A 26,211-nucleotide genomic window follows, 5' to 3' on the forward strand; every position below is an offset into this window, starting at 1 on the left:
TTATCGTAATTCCATACATCCGCCGCCTATCGCATAATCTGAGGATGATAGGCCTGCGTGGAAAGGTTAACATATTATTCTCAGCTCAAAACTATCTTATGGGCTTGTGTGCAGCACCAAGACCATATGCTGCAATAAAAGACACGTGCAAAAAAGCAAAGTAGTGGGGAATCAAGTAGGGCAACTGTAAGTCTTGTGGTATTTAGAAAGTTCTGTGGTCCTGTGGAAAGTCTTATTTCGAACAAACCGGCACATGCAATAATAAGAGCTCTAGGGAGCACTCGAATAAGTTTAGCAAGCCTTCGCCGGATGGCTTTCTCGCAATTCTTTGTTACAATTGCGGATGCGTTCCCCGCTTTAAAGGTACAAATATAACGGGGAGAACCAAATGCGAATCGACTCATCTTGTCACTGAAATTGCTCGCATTGAAAAGTTTGACGATGCTTGTGTTAGAAAATCATCCTTGTCACTGTCAAAGAAGGAGTTGGAATTCCTGAACATGTGTCAAACATAATAGTTTTTTCTTAGTCGTCAAGTGTGTCATACTATCATCTGCCTCTTGTCAGCAGACACGTGCTTCTGAAGAAATGAGAGCATAAAAAGTGTTGTCTTCCCGGAATTAAAATAGGCGGAAGTTAGCGTCATAGGCGTGTCGCTGTTCATCTTCTACGTCCTTATGCTGCTTGCGCTACAAGAAAAAAAAGTGCAAGATTGTGACATCAACGAGCCAAGATTTGTACACTGATGGACTTCATTCGACTGGTAGGTCACGGCCTGTGTAACTACAGTGAGAAAGAAGCACGGTGTGCCAGCCATGCTGTTTACTGCATGCTTGTAGGCATTAGATTAACAGCATCCAGCACTTGTATAGTACTTCCGTTTGATGGAGCCTGCAGCTTACTGAAGAGCGTGCGAAACATCTTCATTCAGCAAATTTGTCGGGAGCCGAAACTGTGTTCGACTATACCGAAGTGTGCTGTATCCTTGAAGTCACTGCGGCTTTTGCTATGACTTTGGCGGTGGCATTGGCTGTAGCTCTGGCTGCAGCTTTTGCAGTGCAGGTCATGGTTCCGTATTGATATTCTCCGGTGCGTCCTTGTTCTGAGGGTTTGACTACACCGCACGTGGCCTAAGATGGCAGATGAGCAGGTGTCATGGGATGTGGCGTACCCTTCACAGAAGCATCAGCGTTCTTTGAAGTCCGGTGGCATGGAGAGCGCTGCTTCCTAACGGCAGAAGCAGCTCCTCTGCACGACAAACTCTTTCTTGCCATTTGTTTGAGGATCGCCTTTTCGTTCTTTAGCTTGGGGCAGTCCTTCGGCGAAGCGTAATGGGACCCGAGGCAAAAGGGGCATTTAATAACCGTGGATGAACAAGAGTCTGCAGCATGAGGTTTGCCGCAGCGTGGAGCAAGCTCTCGTGTTCTCACCCACGGCGCTCACCTGTCCTAGCTAGTAAAATGAGGCATTCGGGTGATTTTGGAATAAATGGTCGTACGGCGTGCATAAATTGGTCTGCCATGATGTGTGAGAGGATAGATTTGCCTGAGAGTTAACCCATCACCATGATGCCTGGGCCTCAAATTTATTGCTTTCTGCCTTATATCACAATAATTTCGTTTCTATCCATTTCCGGAAAATGACATTCATTTATCAGGGTGTATTGTCTACAATACGGTGTATAGTGTCTAATTCTTTTTTTCTGGTGCAAGCAGTGCCGCTATTCAGCTGTAAAGTGCATGGGGGCCTGCGGCTTTGTCAAGCTGTCATTTAGGACAGCTTCTAATGCTGGCCTCCAGTGTCGTGTACCCCTACATGTGAAACAAATAAAGGCGTTATTATTATTATTATTATTATTATTATTATTATTATTATTATTATTATTATTATTATTTGTCGTCTTCCGTCGCACTATAATGGTGCATCGATGATCCTGGATTAATTACCCCCAAAAGTGTGCCCTAAGGATTCTTGATGACAAACAAGGACAATATGCATGCATATGAACCACTCATGACGCTACTCGCAGTGGTGTCAATGGTTTTCACGTGCTGCTGCTGAGTACAACATTGCCTGGAGGGGGCGGCCTCATTTCGATGAGGGCAAAATCCAAGAATACCTGTATATCTGAATTTAAGTGCACGGTAAAAAATCCCGAGTGTACAAAATTAGTTCAGAGTCCAACTCTGAGGCATCTTTCATAACTTAGTTGTTGCTTAGGACGTTGAACCCCACTAATTAATCAACCACTTACGACTTCTGCTAAACTTTCAAATCGAACCAGAAATAAAGTGTATTTTTTATTGAAGTGGACCAGACATCATTTAAAATAGAAAAATAAATCCAACGGCATGCTTTCTGCTCGTGTTACGTTCATGCTGCGCGATTTCAGGGTCCGATATAGAGAAGTAAATTTGAAAAATCTCAGTGGTCCAATCGCTGATAGGCGTAACCACTGCTGCAAGAGATTCACTTCATATATTTCTTACGCAGCCTAAACGCTCTTTGTGGCGTTTATCGATACTTAACGCTGTTTGTTGATAATGACAAATTAAAATACTTTAATACCTTGCGTTTTAACGATGTTTTATTTGTGGCTTGCACACTTAAATTTGACAAATATGTTCTGGCATCCGGCTGTATACAGTACTTGTCCACCACTCTTCTCATACTCATTGAATTTCGCTTTACAGTCATTGAAATGGCCACCCATTATAGTAGAATTTCTTACTCGCAGGTTGTACTTGATGACTTTATCTAGATAGAAAAGAAAGCTGAGATCATCTCATAAGCATCGTGAAAGCATATATGGACATTGTCTACTGAAACGATAAATGTATAATTCTCTCAAAATCTACGCTCGACAAAACTTTACAGTCGTACTGTGCTTCTCAGCTACATTGTTTTTATCCGTGCCGTCTGATTAGTATCACAAGTAGGCTCCTCGAGAACTGTGCGCAGAATACTTTGCAATTGATCTATAATTGTATTTCTACGAGAAGTTTACTGAGAGAAGTTTGGAGTTCAACGTGCCTTCTTTCATCATGATCTTAGATATACCAGAATTCAAAAAGAAGCACTTAACGGAGGTATACTGAATGTGAAGATAAAATTTGTTGTTGATGGTGTAAGAGAATCCCGTCCGCAAAGCTGTCACTGTGAACGCTATCTTTTAGCAACGTACTAAAATTGATACAAACTCTGCGTTTTCTTCGTAATCATAATCACCGCACATCCAAAGTTTTCACTCATGTACAGAATATCCTCTTTGACTGTGTAATTGCGACCTGTAAAGAGAAAAATGTATATTGACAGCTGTTGAATCATTCTTGCAATGACTATGCCAGAAAGTTTGAAATCTTATTTCACATAATGTTAAAAGATGCCAGCAAGACGGTGTATTTTAGATATACTCCTCATATAAATTTCAAAATTCAATTTTTGCGAGCCATAACCACGATATGATTATCAGACACGCCGTAGTGGGTTACTTCAGTTTCACTTTGAGCACCTAGGGTTCGTTTACGTGCATCCAAAGCACGGTACGCCGGCTTTTCTGCACTTCGACCCCCATCAGTCAATCTTATTAACAGCCAAATGCAGCGAACAGAGATTTGAGACAAGAATTCTGGCCAGAAAAGTGTGAAGCCTGTCGCTAAGTTGATTTTCTTTTATATGATTATTAAAACTTCGTTAAAACAGTTAAATTCTCATATCATTTCCATCACAACATTACCGTTCTATTTCCATAGTTGTCTGTAAATATTAAGCTCTTCAATTTCCCTGATTCTTCATCTTAAGTGATATTATATACAAATACAAATATATGAGGCGAGCTTCGTGGTGTACGAAATTGTTTTAATGAGGACGCCACTGCTCCCCGCTGTGTGGCAACATTCGGCTTTTCAAGCAGTCCGACATGGGGCACCATCAACATGACGGCCTGATAAAAAATATGAAAGCGTGGTCTCCATCCGTGAACCTCAAGGATTTAAGACAGTAATCTGTCTACAGTCGTACTGGGGGCATAAGCAAGACAGGTTTGGAAAGCTGATGACACAGCCTATGGAGTTTTACATGCCAAAACCACGATCTGATTATGAGGCGCACCGTCGTGAGGGGCTCCAAAATAACTTGGACCAACCGGGGTTCTTTAACGTGCACCTCAATCCAAGTACACGGGTGTTTTCGCATTTCGTCCCCATCTAAAGGCGGTAGACGTGGCAGGGATTTGATCCCGCGACCTCGTGCTTAGCAGCCCAACATCATAGCCACTAAGCAGCCACGGCGGGTTATTGCTGAGACATAAGTAGGCAAAAATAAGAGTATTGTCGAGTAAAATTTGCTACATGCCCACATGATGGTGTAAATATGCGCGCGTTCGAAACATCGTTCCACGTGCCACCTCTCCATTTCAAAGGCCAATTCACTCGGGATCATCATAAACGGTGCGGCCCGCTCAACCATCAGCTCGCTTGCAACGCCGCTTGCTTCCAAGTGTTTACATCTCTTCAGGAGAATTTTAACCGCTGTTATGAACGCTATAGACAGTCTCATGGCTACATTGCAGTAACTTCTAACTCTGCTCTTAAGATGACTGTGCTGTGGTGTGAAGTGTGCACGTACACAATGCACAGGTACAGTATAATGTGCAGCCCTCATCGTATTTGCCATACCACCACCCTCTTTCCTCTTCTCATCCCACCTCTGTTATTCCCCAAATTCCTTCCCTAGCGTGGAGTAGCAGGCTAGAGGCACTTCACTCAGGCCGACATCTCCACCTTTCTGTCATTAAACATTATCTCTCTCTCTCTTTAGGAGAATACTTTTGTTTACACGGCAAAAACATCGCATGTGGCCGTCGCGAAATGTTTAGCAAATGTGCCTTTATCGGATCACCTTGAGTCCCTTGTATTGGACGCAGAAAGGGAACATAATGAAAAAATTATGGCAGAACCCATCTCACGATAACTGTCGATGGTAATGCGAATAGCGATCGCGCAATGTAGCGACGACTCCATTCCTGAAGCAACTTTTATTAACACGCGTAGTGGTAATTCTAAATGTTTCGTTGCTTCGACTATATGCAACACACCGATATAGTCCAATTTTGCTATGGCATTCGCTTGCCAAGCCGCCCGTGAGCGTGTACGCATGCAATGTCTGTATGACGCCGGCGCAGTAACGATGGCTTGAGGAAGAACAAACAATAGTGATAGGACAACAAAAGCGCAAAGACGGCATTTCTTATATTATGACCATGGTAAAACGACCAGGGCGGGACAACGACGACATCAGGGCAAGAGGGGACGACAACTGTGTAACGATAATCGCAAGGCGATGATGGTATGACGTCAACTGGATGAAGAAGTGGGAATGACGATGACGGGGCGACAACAAATATTCTTGTACTCAGCTAGGTGCACAGTAAAGAATCCGAGAGAGTAAAAATTGAATTGGAGTCCTCACATCCACGTACCTCATTATCAATATGTGGAATTGGCACGTAATGCCCCACCTTTTAAATAAAAGTGTTTTCCACGCCCGCCATGATGCGTTGCGCCATTTGAGGCAATCGCACGGTAACTGTCGCGCAGGCTATGAACAATGGCACAGAACAACACCTCAAGAAAATACATCTCGCTGTGTTTTGTGTACTACATCGAAAAAACACAAGTAGTGCGCGCAAGTAACATTTACCATCACCTCAGCACTCTAGTAGTGCACTAGACCCTGATGAACTTAAACAGTCACCGTAACCCCTGCAACTATTGTCATTCAAATCAAACAGAACAGAAACATTCGCTTTCATCGATTCCCACAGTGCTTAAGATGTGCCTAATTTTTCTTACAGTTTACTACGTCAGCTACCGGTATCGGGCACATTGCAAACGCCCTTTTGCCCTTTAAGAGTTTGCTTCGAAATAGTAAATGATGCTTCCTTGCTAACCTACCCCTTTAATTAGCCTCTCATATAATGGACGATACACACAAGAACCATCGCATTTAAATGATCCTTCCAGACCACATCATCACATTTACAGTTTCTTTTGTGTGCAAGTAATCGAAATTAAATGAAACTGCGACGTTTCACATGCTAAAACCACAATCTGACTTTTAAGTACTCTGTAGTGGAAGATTCCGTATTGTTTTGACCCTTTGCGGTTGCTTAACATGCTCTTGAATCCAAGCACAACCCACTATGGCAGCATTGTGGCTATGGCGTTGCGCTGTTAAGCCCAACATCGCGGGATCAAATCCCGGCTAGGGTACCTGCATTTCAATGGGAGCAAAATGCAACAGCGTATCTTTGCGTCCATTGGGAGCCCGTCAAATAACCCGAGGTGGGCAAAACCATCCGGACACCCCCACTATAGTGTGCCTCAGATCATATCACGGTCTTTGCACATAAAGGCCCAAAATTTTACAATTTATTCTGATTTATTGAATGTTCATTTTTTTATTTTCTTTGCATCTAAATGCAGCAGCCGCGGCCGAGATCAAGGCCTCAAGTTTATCGGCGCAACGCCATGGCCACTGGACTACCGCGCTAGTTCTATGAGCCATGGAGCCGTTAAGCTTGTAGCTCGGATGCCAGGGAGTGCTTACAGCAAGCAAGGAACGTAGCAAACTAGACGTGGGCAGTGGACGTGTTGAGTTATCAGTTCTGCTACTCACAGGTCGGTATTCTTTATGGCTCTACATTGGTGACGTAGAAGTAGAACATAACCGACCCTAGCAACAATTCTCCGGATTCAAACAGGTCAAGCGCTTGTCTCCCCTATATTGTGACGTACTAGTTACGTTGAGAATAGCAGCAAAAACTGGGAATGATGTAACTAGCGTTGTATAGAGCGAACCTGTGCCGTCAAAAACAAGCTACACTCAAACAACGGCGACAGCGGTGAACGCAGTCGGCGATCGTTGAAACTCTGATCTGCCGGTCAAGCACGTCGGCTTTTATAGATGAGTCATCAAAGGTACCACAGTAATCGCTGCTGCCCGCGTGTCTGCCAGAAAATTCTACACATTTGACGTCGCACATGAAGTCAGAATACACAAGCTTCGGTGACAACAGACAACGGGTAGAAACATCGATAACATTCGAGAACTTCCGATACATGCGGGAGCGTCCCGCGCTTATCGAGAACATTTGCTAGACGGTGAAAAGCGGGGACCAGAAAAAGATAAACAAGTACACGTGTCGATGCCCCCTCTAATAAAGCATCGTCGCGATGCTACAAACATAGAAGGAGAGGGAAAACAAAATGACACTTCTTAAACAAAAGTAACTGCAACTCAAAGAAACAAAGACCAAAGTAACACCAAAAGAAAAGAAACTCCGAAGTTCAGCTATGCATAGTCCCAAAGTTCGTTAGCGCTAGTAGAACGGCTTAAGTCGCACAACATGGATCGCTTCAGGTAGTGAGCGGCGCCGCGGTCACAGCGAAATGCCGTCTTGCACGACCTCATAGTGGAGTGCACCAATGCGTCGGATGGTCTTGCATGGTCCGAAATAGCGTCACAATAGTTTCTTGCGGAGTCGTCGTCGACGTCTTGGAGTCCAAATGCAAACACGGGCGCCGGGATAGTATTCCACGTAGCACCGTCGAAGATTGTACTGCCGGCTGCCGATCTTTTGCTGGTTCGTGACGTGCAGGCGGGCCAGCTGTCGTGCTTCTTCAACGCGTTGAAGATAGGCGGCGACGTCAACGTTTTCTTCTCTGTTGACGTGTGGCAGCATGGCATTGAGAGCTGTCGTCGGGGCCTTCCGTGCACCAGCTTGAAAGGCGTGATCTGCGTTGTTTCTTGCACTGCCGTGTTGTAATAATTGACTTACAGAAGCACGGCATCCCACGTCTTGTGTTCGACGTCGACGTACATCGCTAACATGTCGCCGAGCGTCTTCTTCAGTCGTTCCGTTAGACCATTCGTCTGCGGGTGGTATGCAGTAGTCTTCCGGTGACTTGTCTGGTTGTACTGTATGATGGCTTGAGTAATTGAGTAAGTTCAGCAGTAAAAGCCGTTCCTGTGTCAGTAATGAGGACCATTGGCGGACCATTTCGTAGCAGGATGTTCTCGACGAAAAATTTGTCTACTTCCGCAGCACTACCTTTAGGCAGAGCTTTCGTGTCGGCGTAGGAGGTAAGGTAGTCTATGGCCAGGACGATCCAATTGTTTCCACATGTAAACGTCGGAAAGGGCCCCACCAAATCCATCCGGTTCTGCTGAATCTGTCTGCGAGGAGGCTCCATCGGCTGCAGCAATCCTGCCGGCCTTGTCGGTCGTGTCTAACGTCGCTGGCATTCTCGACATGCCTTCATGTAACTGGCGACGTCAATGGTCAGGCGCAGCCAGTACCACCTTTCCTGCATCCTCGATAGCGTCCGGGAGAATCCGAGGTACCCAGTGGTCGGATCGTCATGTAGGGCGTGCAGTACTTCAGGAGGCAGCGCTGAGGGAACAACAGGGAGGTAGTTGGCGCGGAGTGCTGACGTCTTCTTTACGAGTAGGTTGTTTTGAAGCGAAAACGAAGACAATCCTCGCTTAAATGACCTAGGGACAACGCTGGTGTTATCTTCCAAGCACTCGACGAGGCTTTTTAGCTCCGGGTCTGCTCGTTGCTGTTAAGCGTAGTCTTCCGCGCTTATTCTAAGGAAGGCGTCGTCAGGCACATTGTCTTGCGGCGGTGGGTCAACGGGGGAGTGCGATAGACAGTCGGCATCAGAGTGCTTTTGTTCAGACTGGTAGGTTACACTGATGTCATATTCTTGCAGTCTGAGGCTCCACCGCTCCAGGCGTCCTGAAGGGTCCTTTAAATTCGCTATCCAATACAACGCGCGATGGTCGCTGACGACTTTGTACGGCCTGTCATATAGGTAAAGGCGGAATTTTGCTGTTGCCCAAATGATGGCGAGGCATTCCTTTTCGGTCATAGAATAATTGGCTTCCGCTTTTAACAGGGACCGGCTAGCATAAGCCATCACCCGTTCAAGTATGTCTTTCCTCTGGACTAGGAGGGCACGGAAGCCTAGGCTGCTGGTGTCAGTGTGGATTTCTGTATCGGTTTCCTCGTCGAAGTGTACAAGTACTGGTGCCGACTGCATGCGCCGTTTGAGTTCTTGAAATGCGTCAGCCTGCGGCGTTTCCAACTTGAACTCGACATGACATTTAGTTAGATGTGTCAGCGGCTCAGCGATGCGTGAAAAGTGCTTGACAAAGGTCTGTAGTAAGCACAGATGCCAAGGAACCTAAGCACTGCTTTTTGTCAAAGGGCTGCTGAAACTGCGAAGGCAGCCGTCTTCTGCTGGTTGGGGCAGACTCCAGATTTGCTGATGACATGGCCAAGGAACATACGCTCATCGTAAACGAAGCGGCACCTTTCCGGCTTCAGAGTAAGCCCTGATGACTTGATGACTTCTAGTACTGTCGCAACCTGCCTAAGCTAATCATTGAAATTTCTCCCGAAGACTACGACGTCATCCAAGTAAACAAGACAGATCTGGCACTTCAGTCCTGCCAACACCGTGTGCATCACGCGCTAGAATGTTGCAAGCGCCGAGCACAATACAAATGGCATGCCCTTGAACTCACTGAGGTCGTCTAGCATGATGAAGGCGGTCTTTTCGCTATCTCTCTCGTCGACATTTATTTGCCAGTTGCCAGACTTGAAATCCACCGACGATAAATATTTACTGTTGCAGAGCCGATCGAATACGTCGTCTACCCGTGGGATGGGGTCACATCCTTAGTGATATTGTTCAGTCGGCGATAACCGATGCAGAAATGTCTTCAACAAGACAACAGGAGATGCCCACGGGCTTTTCAACGCTGACTGATGTCGTCGCGAAGCATGTTGTCGACTTGTGGTCTTATAGGTTCCCATTCTCGCGTCGAAACTTGGTAAGGACTCTAGCGGAGTGGTCGAGCGCGGGTACTATGCGATGCTTTCCAACTGGTCTGTTGAATCCTCGATGACGTCGAACAGTAATCTTGCTATCGTCGGAAAAGACTTCCTAGCTGTTGCTGCTAACTCAAGGGGAGACTTGGATTTATGTCGAAGTCTGGTTCAGGAACTATAGTCGTCGGGGTGGATGCGGCAGGACATCTGAAGACAAACGCTTTGCTAGTTTCCACAATTTCCTCGATGTACGCGATCATCGTGCCCTTGTTAGTGTGCTTGAAAGCCTAGCTAAAGTTTGTCATCATCAATTTTGCGTTCCCTTCTTGCAGTCGGGCGATACCTCTTGCACGCAAATTTCACAGTCGAGCAGTAGACGTTGGTCGCCCTCGATGACGCCTTCTAACATCTGCGGGTGTTTCGGTGCCAACGGAAATCATAATGCTGGAGCGAGGAGGGACGCTGACTTGTTCTTCAAGCACGCTCAAGGCATAATGCTTATGGGTGATGTCCAGCGGTATCACTCGATCTTCGGACAGCACTGTCGACTTCGACTTCAAGTCGATAATTGCGCTTTGTTGGTTCAGGAAGTGCATGCCGAGAATCACGTCTTGTGAACACTGTTAGAAGACGTTGTAGGAGACTGTTGGATATTCGACGAACCTGCGTCCTCAAAGACAGGCTACGACCCCTGTTGTTGCTTAGTGGATATGCTGTTGGGCTGCTTAGCATGAGGTCGCGGGATTGAATCCCGGCCACGGCGGCCGCATTTCGGTGGGGGCGAAATGGTAAAACACCAGTGTACTTAGATTTACGTGCACGTTAAAGAGCCCCACGTGCTCCATATCTGTGGAGTCCCCCAATACGGCGTGTCTCATAAGGAGGAAGTCGTTTCGGCGCGTAAGACCCCAAAATTTATAAAGCAGGCTACACTCGAAGAACTGCAACAGCGGCTAACGCAGTCGGCAATCATCGAAAATCTGATCTCCCGGTCAAGCGTGTCGGCTTTAATACATGGGCCATCGAATGTTCCAGAGCAATCGCTGGTGCCCGCGTGTCTTCCACGAAATTCAACACAATTCGCGTCGCACATGCAATTAGATTACACAACCTTCGGTGACAGCAGACAACGGGCAGAAACATCGATAACATTCGAGAACTTCCGGTACATGCGGGCGCGTCCCCCGCTGAGCGATAACATTTGTTAGACAGCGAAAAGTGGTCACCCGAAAAAGATAAACAAGTACACGTGTCAATATTGTATCCTCTACATTGCAGAACCATGATTTCAGCTGCTACCCTCTTTGGGCGCGCAATCCTAAAATTTGGTTTCTAAAAGGCAAAGCGTAATTCCACCTACACCGGATATCCTTCGAGACGAACCGGTAGGACAAAGCGATCTCATCACTATCACCGGAAGTCGTCAACAAGTTCACCGACGTCTTCGTTCAGCCTTTAGGCGAAAACCCGTATGAGCGCCTTAAACAAAATGTCCTAACACGTACTGCGCCTTCCAAACGCAACCGCATTACAACATTTTACTAGCTAAGCACTGGCTGTCAGATGCCATTCCCAAATGCGTACCGCATGCGAACGCTCTTGGGCAAACACAACGCCAGCACTCACGGCGCTTTGCTCAGGGAACTTTTACTTCAGTCCCCATCTTATGCTCTTCGCCTTGTCCTTGCTGCCTCTGATGGCTTAATGCTAGTACAACTGGCCGAGCTCACTGACAAGATCTACGAGGCTTCCACTCCTTCGGTTTGTATATTTGTAATCGCACCTGAGAGCTCATCGGTCGCGCAGCTCGAAGTGGCCTCACCGCGCCAGCCACTTGACTTCAAGCTTCTAGACAGCACCAGCGTTCTTCCAATCCACGTGCTTCGTCGTCGTCTCCCGACACGTGCACAAGGACCCCTCAGCCCCAATGGAGCTGCTGGTAGTACCTGCATCACGCACATCGTGATAGCAAGTGTGAGCCACCGTGCACCTGCTCAGCAAACGACAGAAGGGATCACTGGCGGCCGCACGTGACCCCGCTCCTCCATCTGGCCGCCTACTCACTGTTATGGACAAGATTTTGGGATGCGTTGTTCCATCTAAACACGAAGTCAGGTTAGTGCAATGCCTAATTCACGCACTGACCGCTATTTCTAGCCTCGCAGACAGCCTCTGCATGCCGCTAACTCCTCTTCCATAGCGAAGTACGGCTTTCGTTCATTCGGACTGCATCGCTTGTTCTGCTAGATTTTCGTCATCGCTGATGTCGTCCATTCCATCATTAGGTTGGATTTCCTTCTCTTCTATGTTCTCGTCGTAAGCATGTGCCAACGGCTCCTCCATGGCTCTACTCGTATGTCCATCGTTGGACTCCTGTTAATAGTTAACTTCCCCATGGGCATCTGAAATATTGTGCCATCAAGGCCTTATCAAAGTATACTTGCTGAGTTTCCTGAGGCCACAAAAACCTAGTAATTTTACCAATCTGCTAATCACGTGGTTACCCACCACATCATCACACGTGGTACCTTCCCATCCTCGCCGCTTGTTTGGTGAGCGGCTAGCCTTCGCTAAACGCAAATTCCAGCACATGCCGCAGCTCGGCATTATTCGTCCTCATCTGGCACGTTGGTTTGACCGCTGCATCATGTGCCAAAACAAGGGTCTGGGTGACTGACGTCCGTGTGGAAACAACCATGCTCTCAATTCTCTAGCTATTCAGGGCAGCTACCCACTTCCCCATATCCAGGACAACACGTACGATCTGGTGAGGTGTAAGATCTTTAGCAAAGTGAATCTCGTTAAGGCTTACCAGTGGATACCAGTTGACCCCAACGTCATTCCGGAAACTGCCGGCACGACGCCCTTCAGTTAGTTCGAGTTTCTTTGCATGCCTCTTGACTTACGCACCGGACTGGCATTCCAGTAGTTCATTGCTGAGGCGAGAGGTGGTTTGCTTGCAGTCTTCGCGTACATTGATGGCATAGTAATCGCCAGCGCCAGTACGGAAGACCACGAGCGTCACCTAAGTGGACCTTTTCAGCAATGTCAGTATTATGACCACGTCTTGAACCCACAGAAATGTGTTTTGCAGCCTGCGAGTAGGCTTCTTGGGCCATCGCATTTCTACGGAGGACAAGGAGGAACAGGGCTGTTCATTGCTCCAGGCGGGCCTAGCCTTGCAAAAGTTACCGGCAATTACTCCGTCTGAACGCCACCTATCAACCGCGATACAATTTGAAACACTTCGCAGTACAGCTAACACCAGGTTCGAAAAGCACGTTGACTCGGAGCCCAATACGTTACGTGATTTCCACACCACGACGACCCACACGGCTCACCATTCACTTCCCAACCCTGCGCACTTAGGAGCTCGGCATCCTGTCGTGAACCTGCCACGTTAAGGCAGTCAAAAGTTTTCCACTACCCAACACTCTCCGCCGACTTCGCAAGTTCTTGGAACTTGTAAACTTCTATCGCTGTTTTATTGCCCACTGCGCGGCCTTACTACAGCCGATCACCTAGCTATTGAAAGCACCACAGAGCCCGTCTTCGGCAATACCTTGGTTTCCTGAGGCTCAGTCTGCCTTTCTGGCTGCCAAGCAAGCCGTCGCTGTGACAGCTTTGCTGGCGCATTTTCATTTGACGCGCCCACTAGAGTAATGGTGGACACCTATAATGTTGCTATCAGCGCTGTTTTGCAACAATAAATTAGCTCTGGCTAGTACCCTTTTGATTATTTCTCTCGGAAGCTACAATTCATCAAGGCACGCTGCAGTGTTTTCTGTCGCGAGCTGCTGTCCATCTACGACACCACTCAGCACATCCACTACTTACTGGAAGGCCCAACGTTCCACGTGATGACTGACCATAAGCCTCTGTCTTACGTGCCCACCTCGAACTCCTCAAAGTACGTCGCTCATGATATTCAGCATCGTGCGTGCATCTTCATTTCACCACGGACGTACAACATGTCAAGAAGCAGACAACGTAGCAACCGATGCCCTCTTCTGTGTTGCGGAGCATCGTTCCACCACTCCTGCTACCGACTGGGAATAATGGATGCACAGAATAACCACGCTGAACTACAAGCGCTCTAGAAACACCCCTGCTCCCTACGTCTCAATCTTGTCCCTTGCCCATCTTCACCGTGTTCCCTGTTATGTGGTGATATCCACGCCTCTTCCGCACCGTTTCATGCCCATAAGGTCCCGGTGGGCCATCTTCTACGGCATCATCTTCCACTACATACATCGGCACTCATCGCTACCTCTGGCCTCATGTCAATGTAGACATTATTACACCACCCGGTACGTGCATCACGTGCCAACCGTTTAAAGGGACTCGTCACACTGTGCCGCTTCACCAGCGGCTTCTTCCTCTCGACCAGCGCTTCGACGATGTGCACATCGACAGAGTTATATTGCTTGCTGTTTCGCGAGGCTACTGCTACGCGTTTACCATAGTGGACATTCCACACGCTGGCTCAAGACGATCCCCATCGTCGACATCACTGCGGGAAGCATGGCATGAGCCTTCACCTCTGCCTGCATTGCCTGGGCTGCCCATCAATGTAAGGACAGACCGCGTATGGCAATTTGAATCTGCGTTATTTGCGGCACTTTTCAGCATTCTTGGCAGCAAGCACTATATCACTACTGCTTACCATCTGCGCGCTGACAATATGGTCGAGTGTCTTCATCGGCAGCTCAAGGCGGCCCTCACAGCGCGCCTGGACAGTGAGCCCTGAACCAACCACTTGCCGTTGTCAATGCTTGGCCTTCGGGCAGTCCTTTTCTGCAACCTTGGGTGCTCTGCGGCCGCACTCATTTTTGGCTCCCTGCCTAGGGCTTCCCACCTACCTATTCGACGCAGAGTAGGCACCACATCAACACCAACCATATATTCAACGTCTCCAAGGCTGCTACTGGGACCTGCAACCCGTTCAACCCAAGTCTGCCAGAAAGACATATTCGAACAACCAGAAATCATGTCTGCCAAGCATATTTTTCTTATGCAAGATTATCATATGGGCGTCTCTAACGCTGGCCTATAACATACCGTTCTGGTTCAGCGCCGTTTCTCCAAAGCTTTTGTAATTGCGCAACATCAACGTAAGGAGACAGTCACTATCGTTCGCCTCAAGTCACCCTACGTGGAGACAGCCATAACCGTGTGCATTTCCAGAGCCCAAATTTCCCAGAGGCCAACATTCAATCGAATTCTCAAGAGCGTTGCCATGGCGTTTATTTCACGCTTGCAATCTATCCGGGGGGCCCTGTAGCACCCGTATCTGCTCGCATGCCAGGGGGCGCTTCTATCAAACCAGGAACAAAGCAAAATAAAGATGGGCAGTCCTTAGTTAACAGTTATGCAGTCTACGTGTTCATCGTCTTTTCTTTCGCACTCTCATGCTCTTCGAGTTCGCTTGCTCTGTGACTGGAGACCGGAATATCTCCTTGAAGGCAGCGAAATGTGAGAAAGGCAGACTGGCCACTTTTTTCGAGCTGCAAAGTTCTTAAGCGTTGTGTTTTGCTCAGTGAGTACAACGAGATGATGCGGTACAGCTAGAAAATGGTAATTAAAAGGGCGTCTGAATTATGGTTGCCTTTTTGTCTAGTGATCCTAAAGGACCAGTCTTAAGGGTCATGGTTCATTTTTGTTAGCAGTGCATACTTAAAAGCGTTGTTTTATTGTGATTAGCTTTCTTTGGATACTTTACCCACTTGCGTTTGCCTCTAACCTATTTTACATCACAGCTCTCTCAATAGACAACTTGGACCACTGTGTATGGGTGACTAGGTAGGTGGCACTGGGTACGCACCCGTTTTTTTAATCCCTTACAATGGGGATGTGCACTTAAAGAAATTTTTGAAAAAATGTGGGGTGCTGGCGAAATTGAAAACGCGACGCACGGGTTCCTCAAGCATGGCAGCCCAGCGTTTTACGGCGCTGCGCCGTGAATGCGCGCGGACAGCGAGAAAACAATCATTAATTTTCGCACGCCCCAGCGCCCCACGCATCTTGGAAGTCTTTCTGTGACTTCGTGGTGGCACCGCTAGATAGCGCAGGGTGTCCAGACTAAAACACGATAAAAGAGGCAAGCCGCAGAACATGAGTATTACGCGACGCGTCTCCCACCTACTCACTTATATATATATATATATATATATATATATATATATATATATATATAGTTGGAAAGTTCATGTACCTCAAAAACCACGGTTTATCGGGTCGACTTTCCGACCGAAGACCGACCTTTCTCAAAATAAAAAACCAAGTGGACAGAGTCTATCTTTATACCACTTCCCACGGGTAAAAAACGATATATATACCTATATATATTGTGAAATAGAGAGAGAGTGAAGACAAGGATTTATGCAAATTGCCACTGAAGTGTTTGTGTCGGAAGGGCTTACTTTACCGAGGGCGCAACTTTAGGTTACGAGGGCCTCCTGTTTAACTAAGCTAGAAGATACGGCACGAACAGCGGTTTGAGGTAGAAACATGAACAGGGTCTGTGCACGAGATTCTGTTTGTTGTCTACTGGAGTGGACAGCCTCTCGCCACGGCCCCCACGGGGAAGGTGAGCTGACAGTAAGCTGTCACCAGTTGATGCTCAACTAGTTTGTTAGTTTTCACCTTACTGAGCATTAAAAGAACTAGGCAAGCAGTAAGTCGTCATAATACGATCACCGAATTCATTTATATGTGCATGCTGACCGCCCACGCTGCGTAGAGTGCGGACAACAGGCGGAACATCACAGCGTGGCGTGTATGCATAAACAAGCAAACTAACAAGCATAAGCAAAACTTGAAAGGTAGGGTAGCTGATCGGGTAGCAAAAAGAACGTACCCGTGGAACAGGAATTTTATCGAAAAGAGAAGGAAGCAGGTGGGAAGTATTTGGATGGGGGTGCATTCGCCGTCTAAGGATCTTATTGCCGAGAGGGCAGCGGGCTGTTCATTTATTCGGTTTTTATTGTATTAAACCTGTGGGTGAAATAAGATTCGCGTTGTTGCGTTCCCTAGCTTCGTGACATGTTGCTTTCTAATAATGTAACTTCAATGCTGTTTTCAGGCCCTTTCCTGCTGTGGAACCTCCGGTTCCTGGGACACTTCGTTTAGCCGCGATTACCGAACTTGATGACAACCGTCGCAAACACACTTTTCCTACTCATGCCAGCCAGATAAATCTTTGCGTCCTACATGAAACCTGTACGGAACTCTTGTGTTTCTCCTGTGCGAACTCTAGGGGAGAGGAGGCGACGAGTGTAACCGTAACAAATAATGCCGTTGGTGAACGAGGAGGAAGAGAATGGCAAGCAAAAGGATATAGTAGCGGGGATCAGGGGAATAGTTTGTTTTTGGAATTGCTGAGACCTGGGGATGTCGTGTACCGATTGGAACCCGTTCAAGGTGCCGGACTCTCATTGCAATACATACGCAGTTCAACTGACACTATTTCCCTCCGGACCACCGTCAATTCGCTACTCGAAGAGGGAGCACATGTGTCCAGTGAGCACCTGAAGCTAACTGTCGTGAACGCGGTTGAAATCTTACATCCGCGACCTAAAACAGATGTGACGGGATGCTAACGCATTTCTCTAAAATTTACTGCTAAATTGCCACACAATTTTTCTGGGCACAACAGTTACTTTAGCAACTCGCGTCGGGCAGCTGTACTTGTTCACCCTCTGGTATAAACGTTACAAACAGGGTAAAAATACCTAAGAAAGGCTGTCCAGCGTTTCCCTAGGACAACCATCTTTGTCAAAGGTGGCCTTGTCATCCTCAGCTGATTAGTTTTAACAGGTTAGAAAGGTGGCGTCACATGCCTTCATTGTCGGCAGAGACTGAAGAGACTGAGAGAAAATGAGCGTTGTCACTTCAAGTCTCTAGACATGGTTTCTAAGACGAAGGGACAAGAGCGGGAGTATCGGGAGGCGGCAGAAAAAATAATAAACTGATAATAAAAGGACATCGGGGGGGTGTTGGGAGAGCGACAGATTAGGAAGCCTTTAGAGAAGTGGACAGAAACCGTAGGCGTCGTAGGCGGCGTGCGTTTGGGGTTTTAGAAAAGTCGGTCAGCCGGTCAGTGTGCGAGTAATAAACGGACATGAGTTGCAAGAATTACTGGAGTAGCGCATCAGCAGTGCACCGCACATTTTTGAATGCATTAAAATGGCGGCATGGAGTGTGAGGGCAATGTATGGGTTTGTTGGAAGAGAGTGGCTTTCAAGGGACGTTATGCTCTCAGTAGTTCGACATAGGCTCGCTCGCGGCGCTATACAGAGAGTGGAGCAACCTTGTGTGATGGAGCCACCGAAAAGGATATGCTGACCACTGGGACTATGTAATAGAAGGGTGGTGGTCTAAAGAAACACGAAAGAAAAAAAGAACGAAAGAAAAGATAAAAAAGGAAGAATAAATAGGAGGGTAACAACAGGAAAAGCGCGATGGGGCCGGTGTACATAGAAAAAGGGCTCGTATGGTTAATATATGCGCGAAAGAAAATATTAAATTCAGAGGTAGGGGAGAGCAGTGAAGAGCTGTGAACGGAAGAATAGGTAAACTTAACATCCAAGTTTAGCTAGTGGCATAACGTGTGTTTGTAGATTTGTTAATGGGCATGAGAATTTCAGGTTTCAGTTGCAGCTTTTAGTAATTTGTGTTACCAGATGCCAAATTGATTCCCATAGTGTGTAGGAGTTTAAACTTGTGTGTGACGTATTATTCCGTTTATTTCCTGTTGTGTATTGAACGGAAAATTTCGTTTGTAGTACATAGAGCCTTAGTTTATCTAATATAAGACAGTGTTCATTGAAGTGGCTGGCTACTGTTTTATGTCAATTGTGTTTCGTCTCTGCGCGATGGCCGTTGAGTATCGTGCGAATTTGCTGTCCAGTCTCACCTATGAAATCTTTGTTGCAAGTGGCACACTCTGGACATTAGACTACTTGGCTTCAGGTGTAGGGGAAACTCAAAGTTACCTCGCGAAGGAAATCTAACGCTCAACTTTTTAATGTAGTACTAGACTGTATGTGTTTAGGTATTTGTAAATGTTTGCTTCTTGAATTAGTTCTGACATATAACAACTTCGAATTCAATGGCAATTACTACCTACAATTACGTGGGACAAGTATGGGCACATGTTTTGCGTCAACATGCGCGAACATATTTACGGGGCTCTTCAAACTGATTACCTATCTCGCTGCACAGACAAGCCCAACATATACCTACGATATACAGACAACACATTTATAATATGGGGACATGGTCAGTACAGTGTAAATTAATTTGTAACGTTCCTAAATTCTTTTTAACCAACAATAACATTCCCACCGGAGTCTTCAACTGAACGCCGTAAACTTTTTGGACACAATATATATTGACAATAGGACACTAAAGACGATGCCTGTATAGGAAAACATTCGAAAAACAACAATACGTAGAATATACAGGGCACCGTCGCAGACATTGCAAACAAGGCAACCTTAAATGACAAACCACACGAGCGCGTCGCATTTGCGTTAAAAACCAAGGTTACATAAATAGACTCGATCACCTTAGGGAAACCCTATCAAACAGGAACCACCGAAGCACTGCCCTTCGAACCGCACGTGGCGTCACCCTACTAACGTGTTAAAACCAACTAGCTGATGTTGGCAAGGCCGCCTTTGACCAAGAGAGGTCCTCCTATCGAAACGTTGACCAGCCTTTCTAAGGCACCTTATCCGTATTTGTAACGTTTTACAGCAGAGTGTGCTACTCCATCTGTCGACCCCCTTTTTGATTGTAGTTCTTCACCGTGAATACAACGTGACAATATGAAGAGGACATATGTAAGCGCATGTTGCAGCAACAATAATACACGCTTTAGATCTGCAATCGAGTGTTCCGACTCATCTTTCTAATTTCATCATCATCAATCCCGCCTTTTACATGCCCACCCCTCATGTTATGTCCTATTTGGACCCTTGAGTTATTAATAAATAAATAAAATAAGAGTAAAAAAGAAGATTTTCACGTATTGCGATACCTGGAAGAACGACCTCCATGCGTTTGTTGCGGCTTGAATCGAACTTTCCCAAAATGTTCCTGCTTGTCCTGCGAAGATTAAAAATCACATAAGTATCACGTACGCATCCTGTAATTGCAATTACTTTTGCAGGTTGAGATAAAACCATCGCTTGAAAAATATTGAAGTTTTTTTCTCATCAAGCATTTCGTCCACTTGGCACCGATGACTTGACGGCTTTGTTGTGCTGTATGTCCAGATACGTTCTTCTGTCGATAAAAACTGAAAGAAAAACAAAACATCGTGTGTCACATCTGTCATTCTCTCTTGCCTGCTCTACTAAACACAGCGATGCTGCCCATTTTAGCCTTTCCAAAGGATTAGCTCGATTTGGGCCGCCTCTATGGTATTTATTTTTGAGGACTTGAAGCGTTTAGGAATACGTCTCTTCGCCATACGTATTCATTACCTCCGAGAAATGTCACAAGATTTGTTCACGGATAGCAGGGATTCTATTAACGTCCCGAATCTTAAACTCTTTGACGTACGAAGAGCTCTGGTCACAAGGACAAGCGACAGCGACGAGGCTTGAATATTTTTTTTTCAGATTCACGTGGAAGAAGATGGTTTACGGTGGCGGTCACTGTAGACCGCCACCCTCTTGGTATGAAGCTCTTCAGCATTGTGCTCATTGAAGCGCACAAATTAGATCACTGGTCGTGCTTCAAACAACTTTCTTAAAAAGCGCCGGCATTCTTTATTGGAACCGACTTTAGTGAGGGGGCTCTTCACTATAGCTATAACACTATTGACGGCTAACTGCAGCTGATGCAGCATCTATTAATAGCAAAGCGTTAAGTCTCATTTCATGACACTGTTTACATCACGAAAGAAGAATAGCCGGGAGACAAATTGCCTAACAAAAAGGTGAACCAGGCCAAAGCACCTATCTCAAGAGGAAGAAAAAGTTATCGCGCCGCATGGCATCAACATGTGAGCAGCATACATAGGTAGCACACACACCATAGAAAGCTTGCAACCTGAGCGGTCCATTTGTTATCAGTTCATTTCTGAAAGATGTTACAACTTCGATTAATCGGCTACCTTCCAGAAATAGTTATGTCGTCATCTGTCAGAGATGCACCAATGGTTCGTTGTGGCTTCTTGAATTTAGTTGTTGAAGATTTTCGCTTTCTCAAGATTCGCTTTAGTATAGATTGTATTTTCACTGCCTCCCACAAAGACATTTATGCTGCACTCACAGGCGCATTGTTTTCTGTTCCCCGATTATCGTCCGCCTTATTTGGAATTTTATTTCCTAGATGTACGTGAGTGCGGCCATCTAATGAGCATTCCTCCAGATGTCAAAACTGTTTCTTTAAAGAGTTCCTGAACCACTCCTTGGACTCTGTGAAAAGACGTAGTCCGCTGGTAGAGTGCGCTGCTGTAAACACCTCCGCCAAGTTTTGCAGTCGTGTGGGGCGTGTGGAGCTCGCAAGCGGAGCGCGAATTCACCTGTCTCTCGAACACTTTTTTCAACAGAAGCCTGCTCCTCACTCTTATCTGTAGGCTTTGTTTCGTAATATAGCGGATTCCCGTAGGTGGCTGCTACTGGCCAGCAGCTGACGTCAATGAAGAGGGGTGTTTCGGTCAATGCCCTTCTACCTACTGTTACTGCGCGTATTTGCTGACCAAGTTTAATAAACAGGCTGAGGTAAGCAAGCAATCTGCTTTCGAATTTCGATCATAATTACGTACTTCCGGAAGAAGCCGCCTAACATCTACTCACGCTCGGCCGTGGCCACCCGCGTAGCAATTAAATTTTGGCCAATCTGCTTATGAGTGTCGTATAAATGTCGGGTCTCGCTAATTTCGGCTAGTTTTGAACCCTCAACTGGCCTCGAACCTCGCGAAACTTAAGGTCAGACCACACGCATTCTTGCCAGCGCGCGCTCACTCCTAACCGCTCCTGGTTAGACACGTTGGCCAACTTATAGATAGCGCTTCAAGATGCGCAAGTTGGATACGGCTACTATCCGTCGGTCAAGCTGGTGAAGGACAAAACCAGTCCGCACCACGTAGCACGGTCACACGAGCATATCAGCACGAGCGCACACTCAAGACCTGTCGTACAGAAATGTCGTTGCGTGTAGCTTCGGTCTGCAACGTAGTCAAAGTCAAAGTGGAATTTATTTACATCGCCTAAAATTAACGATGCGCGGTAGGCCCGGGCAAAAAGTGAACACAATCACTTGAGGGACGCCCGAGCCCCCTCCTGTACAAGGCACACAGTGAAAACGCACAGTGTAAATGACATGGTATTGTTCTGGCTATTTTACAAGGGCAAAAACATCTCGTATACATATGAATTTGTGAACAAACCATAAGAACAGAAAAAAACAGCATAATAGGCAAACAAAGAAACACAGAAATTCATCGAAGCAAGATAAAACTACACAGGATACATCGCAACAAGATAAGAATAAATACATAAACGCGGGTTTCAAAAAGAAGATAGTAGTGAATTAATGCACTTCTCATGTCAACTAGTGAACATGTTTCCGGAATTATACCCTTTGACAATAATTTATTCAAAACAGTGGGCAGGGTGTGTAGGAGCATCTGTTGCCCGTACATTGTACGGGTGAAGGGAACGTGCCAAATTTCTTTTGTGCGAAAGGAGTATTCTGGAAGATTTTGTGTCAGGCGGGGTAATTCAAGAAAACTAAGCTGGTTATTCTGGATACATTGCTTATATTTTAATGCTAAGTAATATTCGTACACGGTATTAATCGACAAAATTCGGTAACGAGCAAACAGTTACTGAGTGTGAGCAAGGTAGTCTACGTTTGCGATGTAGCGTACAGCTTTCTTTTGAAGCATATATATTTTATTAATCTTTGTCTTAGTGGTAGTACTCCAAACCAAGAAACAATAATTTAGGTGGGATACAAAAAGCGCATCGTAAATAATAAATTTTTTTTTTGTTCGGGCGGAAAATGCCGCAATTTTGCGAGAATTACGGTGCACTTTGCCAGTTTACTCAGAATGAACTGAACTTCAGTGTCCCAGCTCATGGCCTCGTGAAAAATTACTGCTGAAAACTTGACAGTGTCTACAAACTGCACCTGTGAATTGCCCATGTATATTTGTATATCAGGTTGAGTGATAAACTGTCTTCTACTGAATAGAGCCGCTTTAGTGTTTTTGTGTGCTTATGAGTAATGAGTAGGCCGCGGTATCTACGTAGCGTATATATACGGCGGCCATGGCCAGACTCACGGCCAGACAAGCCGTACTGCGGCCGTGGCAAAGCTTGGCCCATTTCGTTCTGGCGGCATTGTATTCCTGCTTGACTTGCCGCCGCATCTACACAATGGCTGCGGCGTCGCGTTCTCCTTCGTGGCAAATGCAGCATGCGGTTCCTGCTCGTTTCTGGCACTGTGTCAGACATGCTTTCGGTCGTCTACTTCGAGGCCCCCGATGTAGAGACGCGCGAAATGTCTTGACGATGATGCACTACCGGAAACTATCGCTCGAGAAAATCGATCCTGAACACAACTTTGGTTTTCTTGCGCCATCGCTGCTTATAGTACTCACAGTCATCCCGAGAAAGCGTTTGCCAAGCACATCTTGATGGGTATACTGTTAAACTGTAGCTTGTGCAGCTTCGTCAACTGCAGTTTACGTGCTTTGTGCGCGTTAGCTCGTCCGCGTCACACTTGCCTGCCGCGCCGCGGTGCACGCTTTCACTCTGAAAGCTGGGACAAGAAAAGATGTGTTCGGCCTTCCTATGCTATTCGTTGTGTACTGCACAGCCATGGCTCGTGTTCGAGTACGTGTTCGAGCAGCCGACGGCCACGCACCGCATCGGCATTCTTGCCACAGCTCAAATCACGAGCGTAACAGGGAGAACGCACGCCAAGAGAGACGCCTGTCAACTCGCAAATGACGAACGAGCAATGCGCCTGGCTGCCGAGGCGCAACATGGTGCAGCTGAGAAATCAACAGCTTCGTACGGTTCTTCAATATTCGCCATATCCGCATCGCTATCGCTTTGCCGCCAGGTGCAAACGTTGTCGGCATAGACGCTATTTAGTAGCTGCTAATAGCAAAATTAGGCAATTACCAGCCCTGCGGCTTTGTCAAGGTTACTTTGAGAGCACACGCTAGGCATAGTTGCAGTTGGCCTTTACCAAAAGCCTTGGTGTGTCCCCCTCCTGTCGACGTGATACGCTGAAAACCGTACTAGTGGGGCTGCTACTCATAAAATCACGGAAACACGGTGTGCATTACGAACGAGGTAGCATAGCCGAGCCGAGGGCTTAGTCACAAGTGCATAGATGAAAAGCTGCGAAAAAGGTGGCCAACCTGAACCAAACACCGTTATTGCGTCACTTCGGTATCCCTCCGGACCGAAAACAAAAATTGTTGCGTTGTCGTTCAGTTCCCGCTCGATACGTGGCAGTGATATTTCGGCAGTCGGTGCTCTACAAAAAATATTGCCACCTGGCACTGTGCCGTCGACCTCGATTCTCTACCACTACTAACCACTTCTTAATATACACGCCACTCTGAAGTTCATAATATAAGTGATTTATTTAACTCTTAAAACGAGAAACATAGTCACCTAGGTATCGAGTAATTTGGCATCGCCTGCGAACAGGAATCCTATCCGCCTAGCTCCCGATACTTCACCCATTCTAGACATTGTGGTTAAGCCAACAGGAATTAACTTTTTTTTCTGATCCGTCATCAAATCTCTAATAATTTTCTAACACAAATTGAAAATTCTCTGCATGGCTGCCCATAAACTGATGCTATTTATTTTGACTCAAAAAATAACACCTTCTTTTACTCGGCGTCAGTTTCAGTAGTGTTCTGTGCAAGTGTAATTTTCCTAACACAGCTGCTTGTTTGTGCTCAACAAGTATAGCGTGCGCACAGGCCAATTCCTCTCATCTATATCTAGTAAAAAAGCTTTTTCTGCACCGGATTACTGCAGACGTGCGTTACATGCCTGGTAGCCGTGTCTTGCAGTTCCTTTTGAACAGGTATCAGCTTCTAGGCTCAAAACACGCAAGAAACTGACTAATGGCAGTGTACCCACCTAGAAAAACAATTTATTGGCTTCCTCGAAGCCTGCTATCTGGACTGTGCGCGTATCGGAACTATTCGTGCATTTATGTCAGTTTATATCACTGGTTGTCTCCAAGTGTATCCCCGATGAAAGTTGAATCCCAATTCGACATAGGGAGTAAAGTTCACGAAACAGCAGTTCGACCAAGGATAAAATGTCTGGCCTGATTGAGTTTCGTTAGAACACGACACAGTTTGATTTTCTCGTATTAGTCGCTGTAACGATTTTGCATTTGCAACTAGACAGAGTTTCATCCCGCATGCTGTAGAAAAATAGGCTTCCTGTACGACAGCGTGATTGGCACCAGCGTTTTCTGAGCACAGTTCGTGAACGCGGAACTGGATCTGCGTTGTCATAATTATCAGCCTTGTTTGATGAAACGCCCGTAAATTCTGAGAGAGGATTGTTACCTTTCGAATACTGAAAGCTCGTGGGCGTTGGTCAGGGAGCTTAGATTCCAACAAGGCGAAACTTGAAGCGAAGAGAATCACAAGAAGCGCCTGCAGCGCCATGCACTCGCTGCCAAAGGGAACCGAGAAAGCGAAACCGACAATATTCCACGAGACACATCCATATGTAGCCATAAAGCGCGAACGGCAGTTGAATGTATAGTAGCTCCCACTTCACAGGTGCGCAGTGCAAGAACACTTCACCATAGCCATGGGTCTCATCCTTTGTTGTCGCGCAATACGTTTATGGAAACGGCTTTGTGCTTCTTTCTTCAATAATGCATATTGTTGGGCGAGTCGGTCGTACATCGTTAGGCAAAGAGCTGCGCAATACAAACATGAACGCGAAGAGCACAAGGGCATAAGAAAAAGCAGTACCTTTGGTATGAAACTAAATTTGCGCATTTATTTTCCTGCGACGTCAGCAGCAGCATGTCCACTCGCCCTCTCTCCGATGCATCACCTTTCCCTATTGAAAGTCATTGTCTGCTAGAAAGAGCAGATTTTATTGCCACTGCCTTACATATTGTACCAGCTTCCATGCAGAGAAAAGATGCTGCCTTCACGATGTAAGAAATAAATCGCAAGTCCAACGCACTGAAGATCTCTATGTTATGCGAAGTATTTTGGAAGCTGCTCGTCATCAAACATCGTTCGAGTATCTGTCAAACATCACGAGATGGGCAAAAATTCTTGC

General features: G+C 46.4%; 1 long non-coding RNA gene across 3 annotated transcripts; it reads right to left on the minus strand.

Moving 5' to 3' along the window:
- Positions 1-2,569: 2,569 nt before the first annotated feature.
- LOC126534418 (uncharacterized) lies at positions 2,570-25,836 on the minus strand. 3 transcript variants are annotated; one of them, XR_011895670.1, is made up of 5 exons: positions 25,476-25,836; positions 20,071-20,207; positions 19,947-20,014; positions 3,201-3,287; positions 2,570-2,774 (listed from the first exon to the last, which is right to left on the minus strand). It is a non-coding gene; the product is annotated as an uncharacterized lncRNA (long non-coding RNA). The 3 variants fall into 3 exon arrangements; XR_008613333.2 differs by having other exon boundaries at positions 2,570-2,757; positions 3,185-3,287; XR_011895669.1 differs by having other exon boundaries at positions 2,570-2,757; positions 25,476-25,832.
- Positions 25,837-26,211: the final 375 nt, after the last annotated feature.

This window comes from Dermacentor andersoni, chromosome 7 (assembly GCF_023375885.2).
Source record: "Dermacentor andersoni chromosome 7, qqDerAnde1_hic_scaffold, whole genome shotgun sequence".
Taxonomy (NCBI): Eukaryota; Metazoa; Arthropoda; class Arachnida; order Ixodida; family Ixodidae; genus Dermacentor; species Dermacentor andersoni.